The 14738-nt window shown below is 38.2% G+C and overlaps 1 non-coding gene across 1 annotated transcript; it reads right to left on the bottom strand.

Annotated features, from left to right (window-relative positions):
* Positions 1-461: 461 nt before the first annotated feature.
* LOC146937420 (small nucleolar RNA R71) lies at positions 462-568 on the bottom strand. Its single transcript, XR_015033725.1, has one exon. It is a non-coding gene; the product is annotated as a small nucleolar RNA R71 (small nucleolar RNA).
* Between the last annotated feature and the right edge of the window lie 14170 nt (positions 569-14738).

Here is a 14738-nt window from a genome sequence, read left to right as displayed (position 1 = left end):
AATCCTTTTCTTTATTTTCTTTTTCTTTTTCTCTTTCTTTCTTTCTATCTATTTCTTCTTTTGCCTTTAACTTCTTGGGAAGCATAAAATAATAAAGATATGGCTGAGGAACGCACTCTCAAAGAGTATGCAATCCCATCTTCAAATGAGTCATACGATGCTATTGTGTACCCAACGGTTGAGGACAACTTTGAAATAGAACCTACACTTATTCACTTAGTGCAGCAAAATCAATTTTTCGGATCACCCACTGAGGATCCGAATTTTCATGTTTCAACTTTTTTAAGACTCAGTGGAACCTTAAATGCAAACCAAGAGGCCGTAAGGCGGACCTCTTTCCTTTTTCCTTAGGGGGTAGAGCTAGTGCATGGTTTCATTCATTGGAAATTGGTTTTATCACTTCATGGCATCAAATGAGGCAAGTTTTTCTTGCCTGATTCTTTCCCTATTCTAAAACTGTTCAATTAAGGAATCGAATCACGCAATTCACTCAAAAAGATGGAGAATCTCTTTACGATGCGTGGGAGCGTTTCAAAGAAATTCTTAGACTTTGTCACCATCATGGTTTAGAGAAGTGGCTTATTATTCACACTATTTATAAAGGTCTTTTGTATACCACAAAAATTTATGTTGATGCAGCTGCAGGTGGAACTTTGATGAATAAAACATGCACAGGAGCATATGCTATGATCGAGGACATGGCACAAAACCACTATCAGTGGACCTACGGAAGGGACATCCCTAATGTTGCTCCTTCACCCTCTAAAAAGGATGTAGGTATGTATGAAATTTCTTCCCTTGATCATCAAGCTGCTAAAGACGACACACTCACACAAAAATTTGATAAAATAAATACTAGTGTTGTCACACCTGTTCCTATATCATCTCCTTGTGAAGTTTGTGGTGTATTTGGCCATATTGGCATTGATTGTCAACTAGGTAGTGTTGTTAGAGGTCCTGAGCAAGTAAACTATAATCAAGGGTGTAGAAACAACCAATTTTTTTTTCAAACTCCTCAAAATCTTTTTAGACAACAAACAACACCGCCCGGTTATGCAAACAACCAAGGAGTCCCTCAAAAATCCAGCTTGAAATTTTACTAGAAAAATGTGTTATGGATCAATCCAAGCAATTTCAATAACTTAAAAATCAAATTGGATTTTTGAATGACTCTATTGTCAAGCTTACATCTAAAGTGGACTCCATTTCTACTCACCAAAAATTGCTAGAGACTCAAATCTCTCAAGTAGCCCAAAAAGCGGTTGCTTCCTCTCTTACCACCGGAATCTTTCCATGTCAAATCGAAACCAACCCCAAAGGCCAAATATGTGATATTACTCTTAGGGATTGTAAACAATTAGAAGACTCCGTTATCAACGCTAAGAACAATGAAGGAGAGATAGAGAGTGATGAGCCTCAAGGTGAGAAAGCCATAGGAGAGAATGATAAGTCATTTGTTTCACCACCTCATGAGCCTGAAATTCCTTTAACACAAGGTTTTGTTAATTCCAAGTTAGATGACCAGTTTAGGAATTTTATTGAAATACCTCCAAACAAATTGCCACCTAAACTTAAGAATCTAGGGAGTTTTTCCATACCATGTGTCATAGGATCTGAGATTATAGAAAGAGCCATGTGTGATTTGGGAGAGAATGTTAGTTTGATGCCATTGTCCCTTTCTGAAAGATTGGGTATAGGATAGATGAACCACTTTCTAATCGTCAAGCTAATGACTTTAAACAAGCGCTTCGTGGGAGGCAACCCACGCATTTAACTGTTTTTATTTTGTTTGTTTTTCGTTGTTTTAAGTTGTTTTGTAGGTAATTGTCCGAGCATGATTCAAGAAAATGAAAAGAAAAAAAAATTGATCCTATGATGCCCAAAATGTTGGCACGGCCCGTGCCTGTGGTGGCACGGCCGTGCCAAGCCAAAACAACCCAAAACCAACAAAATGGCAGAAACTTGGCACTGCCCGTGCCAAGCTTCTGCACCACATACCCTCAAAAAAAAAATTCCTTCCCCATTCACTCACTTCTCTCTAAAAACTCCATTAACCCGCAACCTTCAAACCTCCATAACTCCACCAAATCCAACAAATTCTTAACCAAATCATCCTCATTCATCATTCCAAACTTAACCACCGATAAAACCAACCTTCACCCATCCAAACACCAAAATCATAGTCCATTAAACCCTAACCCAATTTCTTCACTAATCTTCATCATTAAACTAAAAAAACCTTCATTAAACCCCAACCAAATCACTAAACCAACATTTCCCACACAAAAACCTAACCTTAACCCAAACCAAAACCAAGTCAACTAGGTCCATGGCATCCAAGAGGAAATTGAAGACTCTGGAAGTAGTGCAAAAAGCAATCAACAGCCCGCAATCATGGTATCGAACTCAAGGATCCCGAGCAAAAGAATAGGTACATGAGGAGCAGAATCTTGATGAAGGAGAGGGTCATGAGGAAGAACACCATGACCAAGAAGCCGGAGAGCTAAATGACAATGAATGATGGGCATGGATGCAAACCGAGGTTGAGAGGATAAGCACCGAGCAACAAAAGCAAGGTGTTGAATTATCGGGGCTAAGAAACGATGTCCAAAGGGGCAACCACATAAATGAAGAAAACAATGAAATGCTCCGGAGGATGATGCAACACCTTCATCTTCAAGGTCCTCCTTATGGACCTCAATGAACAATTGTGAGCTTTCCTCTTCCTCTCTTCCCTTATCTCTTCTCTCTTTCTCTTACTCTCTCTTCTACTCCTTCTTCTTATTCCTCTCCTTCTATTTCTTTTAATTTTCTTTTCTTTTAAATCATTGAGGACAATGCTTTTCCTAAGTGTGGGGGGATCCTAATAAAGTGTCTAGAGTCGTTGTGTTTCCAAACTCCCTTGAACTTTATTCTTTTGTTTTGTTTTTATAGCGAAAGGTATGATTAAGTAGCTTGTTTTTAATGGAAATTATGGCATAAAATTTTTTGTTGTCTCTTCTTAAAAGGTTGTTTCTTGTATATGAAAGTAATTTCTTGTGTTTTTAGTGTTCTTGCTATACCCACATCATGTTTTATTGTGAAAAATTCTCCAATGAGAAAAGCACCCAGTTGCAATCTTTGAGCAAGTGTATGAGTAGGTATTTTAAGGAACTCGTTCTATCTTTAATGGTAACTTAGACCCTTAAAAGTCTTTAGAGTAAAAGTAGTATAAGTTTGTGTGGGAAATAATGTGCTTTATTGTTATATTTATAATGTGTTAAACTAAAATGGGGCGGGAGAATGGCACCAACATGTGGAGGAAAGGACACTCCCTCTCTAACTTCCTAAATGTGGTGGCGACTCCCTAATTGAACTTAAGTTCCAAATCGCTCAAAAGAGGAAATAAAATTCATCAAAGCTAGGGGGAAAGGACACCCTCTCCAAAAAGACTTCCTACGCGGAGATGATCAAAAATTTTGCAGCACTACTTAGGGTGATTTTGAATCTAGGAGGAAAGCACACCCTCTCCATAATGACTTCCTATGAGGATAGATAGCCCCTAAGCAATCTGCAGCCCCTTGTGCTTAAATTGTTAATCTAATTTTAACTGAATTCCCATCTCTCTTATATGAAATGAAAAAAGGACTTTTCTCGGTTCCTTTAGTGTTATGGCTGAAACATGTTCCTCATAATATCTGTCTTATACAGAAGCAAGAAAAGGGTTGGACTGCACACACACACTCACTTGAGACTTGATGTTGGGTTGAATAGGTTCACAAGGAATACTTGAGATTGTGATTAGTGTACTTTGAAATAAAACCTTAAGAGAGATATTGGTTTTCAATTGTGTTGCCATATGATATATCTTTTTTTGTTTCTACTTTGTCTATTGCCTTTTTCAGGAACGAATATTTGATGAAAGGTGTAACAGCCCGATTTTCGCTAGTTTTATTTTATTATTTATTTGTGTGTGTTATATGTGTTTATATGTGATTACTTGCTTTTGTGTTTATTTTGGTCGGGATTCGTAGAATTCGGTATTGGAGGGGTATTTTAGTCATTTTGGACTTAGGGACATTTTGGTCATTTTGAAGGCAGTGGTAATTTTTGTAATTTTGTTGGAGGTTATTTTTAGTGCTTAGTAAGAATATTATTTTACCAAGTTACAAAAAGGTGTAGTAATTATTTTAATTACCGTTAAGTGACCATTAGTGATATAATTTACCATTAAGTGAGTAGTGACATTTTGGGTGTTAGAATAGAAATGGGTTAGGCCCATTAAGGTTTGAGAGGTAAGCCCAATTGAGTAGAGCATATATATAAACTCTAGTTGTTGGTGAAATTAGGTTTTACAAACATTTCACATTTCATTTCATTTGAGAAGAGAAGAGATAGAGGCTAGAGAGAAGAACAACAACAAGGGTTAGAAGACAAAGAGGGGATTCATCATCTAGGAGCTAAATTGAAGCTTGGGTTAGAGGATCTTGGTGTTAGAGGTAAGAGGGTTAGATTTCAACCATAATTCACATATTTTTTATTTTACCCATTTTGTGAAATTGTTGAATTGAGTCTAATTGATTGTAAATTCGTGTACATGTTTTGATGCAATGTTTGGGTATGTAAATTAAAAGTTAATTGAGTTGTTGATGATGAAATTACATGCTTAAGTTGTCGTTATATGTGAGCTTTGCATTTTTGTTCAAAAATGATGATATGATATGATGTGTTGTTGTGATGAATTGTTGATAAGTTCATGATGATTAGTTGCTGTTGTGGTTGAGAGATGTTGTTGTTGATGATTAAAACATTGGGTAATCATAATTGTGGAGTTTGCTATGACTTTGTGTTGTTTTTGAATGTTTGATGAAAAATGGGTCAAATGATGAATTTTGTTTAGAGAATGTTTTAGGACAAATTTTATATGGAATTGAATGTCTTTTCATGTTTAGAAATGTTTGGATGAACCTTGGGATCAAATTTGGGCATTGGGAAGTCAAAATTGGGGTTTTGGGGTGAAAATGGCTCTTTTTCCCGAGACTGAACTGTCATAACTCGCAGCTGCGAGCAAGCTTACTCGCAACAGCGAGTGACTGCTAGCTCGCAGTGGCGAGTAGCTCTACTTGCAGTGGCGAGTTGTAGCAGGACATGGTTCCTGTTTTGCACTCTAGCATCTTTTTCACTCGTTTTAGTCGTGAACTGGTTTATAGTACAAACATGAAAATTGTAGATAATATTTTTATCTTTCTAAGGGCGTTGGTTTGACTTGAATACGATTTTTGGTTTGCAAGTTATGGGGAAAATACTCTTGAAACGTTTTGTCGAAAAATCCCGCATAACTAGTTCTAAGTCGACCCAATCCTTGTGGAATGTTTTTAATCTTTGAAAACTTGATTTTTAAGAGTGCAACTAAGGTGGTTAAACTATGATGTAGTGAACCTACTTGTTTTACTTAGAAATTGGGAAATTCTTTTAAAAATGATAATTGAGACGAACCTTGTAATTTTCATTAATTTGTCGCATTTGGCCGATGAAATGCTTACGTAACCTCTACTGCACACACATGTGGGTTGTGAGAATACAAGGCATATGCAATTGAGCTTGTTTACTTGGTTTTGACTTAAATGTTCAACTAATTTAATGTTGTGATTTCGAGAGACGAACTTGACTAAAGAGGACTTTTGAGAACCAATTGATTGTGAATCCTTTACGGAGAATTGTTATATGTTATGTGAAGATGATTGGTGGTGTAATTATGTGACAACTTCATGTTGTGTGATTTTTGATGTTGTTGGTGATTGTATATATGTTAAATTGGTGGTGACTTGTTGATGATTGCATATATACAAGTGTTGATGATGGTGAGGTGACTATTGTTTGTGTGAACATATGCATTTGTAGTTGAGTCATATGTTCATGCATTCATGACTGATGGCGGTGGATTTTATATCCAAGACTGATGGTGGCGGATTTTATATCCAATTGAGGTGAGTACGATGTTTTTGTTGCATCGTAGGTGACGACCTGGAGGTGATTTGGTACCACATGCATCTAGATGAGTCTAGAATCATTGCATAAACTGTTGCTGGATTGAATTGCATTGCAATGTGTTTTATGATTGATTGTTAATTGTAATTTGTGGATTGAATTATTGAGAGTTAATTGTTGATTGACAAGGTGAATTTAAGATATGTGTATGATACACTTGTTGAGATGAACTTGGAATGATGGTAAAGAATAATATGCATGTGTTGTGGATACTTGTGAATATATGTACGGATTGTTATTCTTGAATATATTCTTTCATTTCCAATGTTCATGATAAATGTTTTTCGTGGATTGCGATGATGTAATGCTAATCCTCAGTGGTTTACCACCTACCTTTCCGTATGGACGGGTAGATGGAGTACATGATGCTTAGTTGTTTGCTTGATGATGTCGAGGAGTGGAGTTCCTCTTTTTATGCAAGTGTCTAGATTAGGGCTCTGATCTAGGATAGTTCTTGCATGTTAGTTTTATTTTTGGACTATGTATTTGGAGTTGAGATGTATTTGTTATTTGAGAATTGGAGAATACAATTGTATTTTGTTGAGATCCAAAGATGTTTATGAATTATATGTATGTTTCGCTGCTATGTTGTGTAACATGATCTTTATGCATGTATGTTTTGTGATTTGATTCGAAGACGTAGCATCTATTTCTAGAATATGTACGTATATTCGCGCGTTTTACCGCTTATTAGAAATAGGGTGTTACAAGTTGGTATCAGAGCCGTGGTCAGTCTTGTCTGGACTAGTAGACTAGTGTTTGTTGATTTACCCTGTTAGTATGCGAATGGTAATGAGTTACCTTCGGTACTTGTTCTTGTGTTGTTGTGCTGTTGTTCTTATCTGTTGGTTGGTTTTGTGTAGAAGTGAGATGGCCGGTGGTAGAGATGATGGAGCGATTGCTTAGGCTTTGACTTCGATGGCTCAAGTGTTGGCTCAGGTTAATGAGCAGGCGGCAGTTGGTCGTCGTGATCCTGGAGAGGCGGAGGAGCGGAGGTTGGATCGTTTCTTGCGAAACTATCCACCGACGTTCAAGGGTAGGTATGACCCGGATGGAGCTCAGAAGTGGGTGCAAGTCATGGAAAGGATCTTTCGTGCTATGGTGACTAGTGAGGACCAGAAGGTCAGGTTGGCTACTCACATGCTTGCTGAAGAAGCTGAGTATTGGTGGACCAATGTTAAAGGAAGGCTAGACGCTGGTGGAGCTGTGACTTGGGCTAGGTTCAAGACTGAGTTTTTAAGGAAGTACTTTCCTGAGGATTTGAGGACTAAGAAGGAAGTGGAATTCTTGAACTTGAAGCAAGAGAAACGTTCAATGGCTGAGTATGCAGCGAAGTTTGAGGAGCTTTCGAGGTTTTGTCCGTACATCAATGCGGAGGATGCTATGGTTTCCAAGTGTGTGAAGTTCGAGAGCGGTTTGAGGCCCGACATCTATCAGTACATGTGTATTCAGGAGATCCGTGATTTTGATACTTTGGTGCATAAGTGTCCCATGTTTGATGATGCTGGAAAAGCTAAGGTTAATCACTACATGGCTCAGAATGAGAAGAAAGGAAAGAGTCGTGGATTTGGTAATCCGTACAACAAGGACAAATGCAAGAAGAGAGAATCTGGTGGAGGCTCTAAGGTGAATGTTGCTGAGGTGAGGTGCTACAAGTGTGGCACATTGGGACATTTTGCTAATGATTGCAAGGGTAGTGAGAAGTGCTACAAGTGTTGAGAAGCAGGTCACAAGGCTGTTGAGTGCAAGAAGGAGATCACTTGCTACAATTGTGGTGAGAAGGGGCATATCAGTACTAGGTGTACCAAACTGAAGAAGGCTGCGGGCAAGGTGTTTGCATTGAATGCGGAACAAGTAGAGCATCTGGATAATCTCATCCGAGGTATGTGTTTTATCAATAGTACTCTTTTGATTGCAATTATTGATACTGGTGCTACTCATTTTTTTATTGCGGTTAGTTGTGTTGAGCGTTTGGGTTTGGTTGTGACTCCGTTGTCTCGAGGGATGGTTATCGACACCCCGGCTAGTGGTTCAGTGACTACTTCTTTAGTGTGTGCTAAGTGCCCTGTTAGTTTTGGCAATGTTGATTTTGAGTTGGATCTTGTGTGTCTTCCGTTGAAGCATATGGACGTGATTTTTGGTATGGATTGGATGTTGCCTTTTGGTGTTAACATTAATTGTTTGACCAAGAGTGTGACGTTTTCTAAGCCAGTAGCTAAGGAAGGTGGTAAGTTCTTGACCGCGGAACAAGTGAAGAAGTCCTTGGATGGCGAAGCTAGTGTGTTCATGATGTTTGTATCCTTGAAGGAAAGTAGTGAGAAAGGTGTTGGTGATTTTTCGGTAGTGCAAAAGTTTCCAGAAGTTTTTCCGAACGACATTACCAAGTTACCGCCGGAGAGGGAAGTTGAGTTTGCAATTGATTTGGTACCTGGAACGAGTCCTATTTCGATGAATTGGGTGAGTTGAAGAAGCAGTTGGAAGAGTTGCTAGAGAAACAGTTTATCAGGCCAAGTGTTTCGCCGTGGGGAGCTCCAGTGTTGTTGGTTAAGAAGAAAGATGGAAGCATGAGGTTGTGTGTGGATTATCGGCAGTTGAACAAGGTGACAATTAAGAATCGGTATCCGCTTCCGAGGATTGATGATTTGATGGATCAGTTGGTTGGTGCAGAAGTGTTCAATAAGATTGATTTGAGATCAGGATATCATCAGATTCGAGTAAAGGCGGAAGATATATCCAAAACTGCATTTAGAACGAGGTATGGACACTATGAGTATTCTGTGATGCCATTTGGAGTGTGTAATGCGCCAGGTGTTTTCATGGAATATATGAATAGAATATTTCATCCTTTTCTGGACCGTTTTGTGGTGGTGTTTATCGATGATATTTTGGTGTATTCGAAGTCTGAAGAAGAGCATGCCGAGCACTTGAGGATTGTGTTGGGAGTTTTGAAGGAGAAGAAGTTGTTTGCTAAGTTGTCGAAGTGTGAGTTTTGGTTGCGGGAAGTGAGTTTCCTTGGTCATGTGATTTCTAAAGGTGGTATTGCCGTGGATCCGTCGATGGTTGATGCAGTGTTGCAATGGGAATCACCTAAGTCTGTTTTTGAAGTGAGGAGCTTTCTTGGATTGGCAGGTTATTATCGGAGGTTCATTGAGGGATTCTCTAAGTTGGCGTTGCCATTGACGCAGTTGACTCGGAAAGGACAAGCTTATGTTTTGGATGCTAAGTGTGAGAAGAGTTTCCAAGAGTTGAAGAAGAGGTTAACTTCGGCTCCAGTGTTGATTTTGCCGAATCCGAAGGAATCGTTTGTTGTGTATTGTGATGCTTCTAAGATGGGTCTTAGTGGTGAGCTTATGCAGAATCGTCAGGTTGTGGCTTATGCTTCGAGGCAGTTGAAAGTGCATGAGAAGAATTATCCGACTCATGATTTGGAATTAGCGGTCGTTGTGTATGTGTTGAAGATTTGGTGGCATTATCTGTATGGTTCTAAGTTTGAAGTGTTCAGTGATCATAAGAGTTTGAATTATTTGTTTGACCAGAAGGAGTTGAATATGAGGCAGAGGAGATGGTTGGAGTATCTTAAGGATTTTTATTTCCAGTTGAGCTATCATCCTGAAAAGGCCAATGTTGTTGCTGATGCTTTGAGTAGGAAGTCGTTGCATATGTCTGCTTTGATGGTTAAAGAGTTGGAGTTGATTGAGCAGTTTCGAGATTTGAGTTTGGTTAGTGAGTTGACACCGGATGGTGTGAGGTTGGGAATGTTGAAACTGACGAGTAATATTCTGGAGGAGATCAAGAATGGTCAGAAGGGAGATTTGGAACTTGTAGATCGAGTAGTGTTGGTTAACCAAGGTAAAGGTGAGGATTTCAGGTTGGATGAGAACGGTGTTTTGATGTTTCGTGATCGTGTTTGTGTACCAAGTGTTCTTGAGCTTAAGAGGCAGATTTTGGAAGAAGGTCACAGAAGTAGTTTGAGTATTCATCCAGGAGCGACTAAGATGTATCAGTATTTGAAGAAGTTGTTTTGGTGGCCTGGAATGAAGAAAGAGATCGCAGAGTTTATGTATGCTTGTTTGGTGTGTCAGAAGTCTAAGATTGAACATCAGAAGCCATCAGGTTTGATGCAGCCGATGTTTGTGCCAGAATGGAAGTGGGATAGTATATCAATGGACTTTGTTGGAGCGTTGCCAAAGACTGCTAAGGGTTTTGATTCTATTTGGGTGATTGTTGATCGGTTGACGAAGTCGGCACATTTTGTTCCTATTAAGACCGGAATGTCTATGGCGAAGTTGGCTAAAATCTACATTGAGCAGATTGTTAGATTGCATGGTGTTCCTTCTAGTATTGTGTCGGATCGGGATCCGAGGTTTACTTCTAAGTTTTGGGAGAGTTTGCAAGATGCTTTGGGAACTAAGTTGAGGTTGAGTTCTGCTTATCATCCCCAGACTGATGGTCAGACAGAGAGGACTATTCAGAGTTTGGAAGATTTGTTGAGAGCTTGTGTGTTGGAGCAAGGTGTCAGTTGGGTCGAATGTTTACCATTGATTGAGTTTACCTACAACAACAGTTTTCATTCTAGTATCGGAATGGCACCGTTTGAGGCTTTGTATGGTCGGAGGTGTAGAACTCCGTTGTGTTGGTATGAGTCAGGAGAAAGTTCTTTGTTAGGAACGGATGTTGTGCAAAAAACTACGGAAAAGGTTAAGATGATTCAAGAGAAGATGAAAGCATCTCAGAATAGGCAGAAGAGTTATCACGATAAAAGGAGGAAAAACCTTGAGTTTCAGGTTGGTGATCATGTGTTTTTGAGAGTGAATCCTGTAACCGGTGTTGGTCGTGCTTTGAAGTGTCGGAAGTTGACTCCTCGTTTTGTTGGACCCTTTGAGATTGTTGAGAAGGTTGGGGTTGTAGCGTATCGGATCGCGTTACCGCCATCTTTGTCGAATCTTCATGATGTGTTTCATGTGTCTCAGTTGAGGAAGTATGTGTATGATGCGTCTCATGTGATTCAAGTGGATGATTTAGAAGTAAGGGATAATTTTACCGTTGAGACTTGGCCAGTTAGGATTGAGGATCGTGAAGTGAAGCGTTTGCGTGGCAAGGAGGTCGTTTTGGTTAAAGTGATTTGGGTTGGACCGACCGGTGAGAGTGCCACTTGGGAATCGGAGAGTAGGATGAGGGTTGTGTATCCAGAGTTGTTTCCTTCAGTTAATTTTCGAGGGCGAAAATTCTTTTTAGTGGGGGAGAGTTGTAACAGCCCGATTTTCGCTAGTTTTATTTTATTATTTATTTATGTGTGTTATATGTGTTTATATGTGATTACTTGCTTTTGTGTTTATTTTGGTCGGGATTCGTAGATTTCGGTATTGGAGGGGTATTTTAGTCATTTTGGACTTAGGGGCATTTTGGTCATTTTGAAGGCAGTGGTAATTTTTGTAATTTTGTTGGAGGTTATTTTTAGTGCTTAGTAAGAATATTATTTTACCAAGTTACAAAAAGGTGTAGTAATTATTTTAATTACCGTTAAGTGGCCATTAGTGATATAATTTATCATTAAGTGAGTAGTGACATTTTGGGTGTTAAAATAGAAATGTGTTAGGCCCATTAAGGTTTGAGAGGTAAGTCCAATTGAGTAGAGCATATATATAAACTCTAGTTGTTGGTGAAATTAGGTTTTACAAACATTTCACATTTCATTTCATTTGAGAAGAGAAGAGATAGAGGCTAGAGAGAAGAACAACAACAAGGGTTAGAAGGCAAAGAGGGGATTCATCATCTAGGAGCTAAATTGAAGCTTGGGTTAGAGGATCTTGGTGTTAGAGGTAAGAGGGTTAGATTTCAACCATAATTCACATTTTTTTTTATTTTACCCATTTTGTGAAATTGTTGAATTGAGTCTAATTGATTGTAAATTTGTGTACATGTTTTGATGCAATGTTTGGGTATGTAAATTAAAAGTTAATTGAGTTGTTGATGATGAAATTACATGCTTAAGTTGTCGTTATATGTGAGCTTTGCATTTTTGTTCAAAAATGATGATATGATGTGTTGTTGTGATGAATTGTTGATAAGTTCATGATGATTAGTTGCTGTTGTGGTTGAGAGATGTTGTTGTTGATGATTAAAACATTGGGTAATCATAATTGTGGAGTTTGCTATGACTTTGTGTTGTTTTTGAATGTTTGATGAAAATTGGGTCAAATGATGAATTTTGTTTAGAGAATGTTTTAGGACAAATTTTATATGGAATTGAATGTCTTTTCATGTTTAGAAATGTTTGGATGAACCTTGGGATCAAATTTGGGCATTGGGAAGTCAAAATTGGGGTTTTGGGGTGAAAATGGCTCTTTTTCCCGAGACTGAACTGTCATAACTCGCAGCTGCGAGCAAGCTTACTCGCAACAGCGAGTGACTGCTAACTCGCAGTGGCGAGTAGCTCTACTTGCAGTGGCGAGTTGTAGCAGGACAGGGTTCCTGTTTTGCACTCTAGCAGCTTTTTCACTCGTTTTAGTCGTGAACTGGTTTATGGTACAAACATGAAAATTGTAGATAATATTTTTATCTTTCTAAGGGCGTTGGTTTGACTTGAATACAATTTTTGGTTTGCAAGTTATGGGGAAAATACTCTTGAAACGTTTTGTCGAAAAATCCCGCATAACTAGTTCTAAGTTGACCCAATCCTTGTGGAATGTTTTTAATCTTCGAAAACTTCATTTTTAAGAGTGCAACTAAGGTGGTTAAACTGTGATGTAGTGAACCTACTTGTTTTACTTAGAAATTGGGAAATTCTTTGAAAAATGATAATTGAGACGAACCTTGTGATTTTCATTAATTCGTCGCATATGGCCGACGAAATGCTTACGTAACCTCTACTGCACACACATGTGGGTTGTGAGAATACAAGGCATAGGCAATTGAGCTTGTTTACATGGTTTTGACTTAAATGTTCAACTAATTTAATGTTGTGATTTCGAGAGACGAACTTGACTAAAGAGGACTTTTGAGAACCAATTGATTGTGAATCCTTTACGGAGAATTGTTATATGTTATGTGAAGATGATTGGTGGTGTAATTATGTGACAACTTCATGTTGTGTGATTTTTGATGTTGTTGGTGATTGTATATATGTTAAATTGGTGGTGACTTGTTGATGATTGCATATATACAAGTGTTGATGATGGTGAGGTGATTATTGTTTGTGTGAACATATTCATTTGTAGTTGAGTCATATGTTCATGCATTCATGACTGATGGTGGTGGATTTTATATCCATGACTGATGGTGGCGGATTTTATATCCAATTGAGGTGAGTACGATGTTTTTGTTGCATCGAAGGTGACGACCTAGAGGTGATTTGGTACCACATGCATCTAGATGAGTCTAGAATCATTGCATAAACTGTTGGTGGATTGAATTGCATTGCAATGTATTTTATGATTGATTGTTAACTGTAATTTGTGGATTGAATTATTGGGGGTTAATTGTTGATTGACAAGGTGAATTTGAGATATGTGTATGATACACTTGTTGAGATGAACTTGGAATGATGGTAAAGAATAATATGCATGTGTTGTGGATACTTGTGAATATATGTACGGATTGTTATTCTTGAATATAATTTTTCATTTCCAATGTTCATGATAAATGTTTTTCATGGTTTACGATGATGTAATGCTAACCCTCAGTGGTTTACCACCTACCTTTCCGTATGGACGGGTAGATGGAGTGCAGGATGCTTAGTTGTTTGCTTGATGATGCCGAGGAGTGGAGTTCCTCTTTTTATGCAAGTGTCTAGATTAGGGCTCTGATCTAGGATAGTTCTTGCATGTTAGTTTTATTTTTGGACTATGTATTTGGAGTTGAGATGTATTTGTTATTTGAGAATTGGAGAATACAATTGTATTTTGTTGAGATCCAGAGATGTTTATGAATTATATGTATGTTCCGCTGCTATGTTGTGTAACATGATCTTTATGCATGTATGTTTTGTGATTTGATTCGAAGACGTAGCATCTATTTCTAGAATATGTACGTATATTCGCGCGTTTTACCGCTTATTAGAAATAGGGTGTTACAGAAGGAGTCTTGGAGCAAAAGAAAGGAGTTTGGAGCAAATTCGGTACAAAAATACAAAGATACGGAGACAAAAATATGTCTCCCACAAGTCAGAAGCTTGGCACGGCCCGTGCCAACATGTGGCACGGCCGTGCCACCCTCCAGAGTGCCTTTTGCTGCTTTTGCTTTGGCCCCAAGTTACTCTGTTTTAGTTTTACCGAAAAGCCCTTGTAATTGCTTAGATTTTAAGTCGAATGTAAGATATAAATAGAGTAGCTCTCCATCACAAATATTCATCTTTTGTTCTTGAAATAATATGTGACAATTGTTTCTTTGAATAAAAGTTCATCTTTATTTTCTTGTTATTTATTTTATGTTCTTCATCCTCTTTTTCTCCATATCTACAATGAACGTGAGTGAGTAGATTTCTCTTGTCTTGGGATTGTTGGATAAGTCTAATGACATAATCCTAATCGAACCAAGCTTTAACCCTAATTTCATGTAATTCTAATTTCTAATCAAAATTCACCGTTTTAACATGAATTAACCGTTATCAAACTGTGGAAACGAAAGTGGAGGGTTTGATAATTGTTAATCCATCATCTCAAATATCAATTCATAATGCGAAAGCGGAGCTTTGATATTGGAACAAGTGAATT

Source organism: Medicago sativa, chromosome 3, assembly GCF_051527215.1.
Source record: "Medicago sativa cultivar Bolivia chromosome 3, Bolivia_mono, whole genome shotgun sequence".
Classification (NCBI taxonomy): domain Eukaryota; kingdom Viridiplantae; phylum Streptophyta; class Magnoliopsida; order Fabales; family Fabaceae; genus Medicago; species Medicago sativa.
This window is presented reverse-complemented; position numbering and strand designations above follow the sequence as displayed.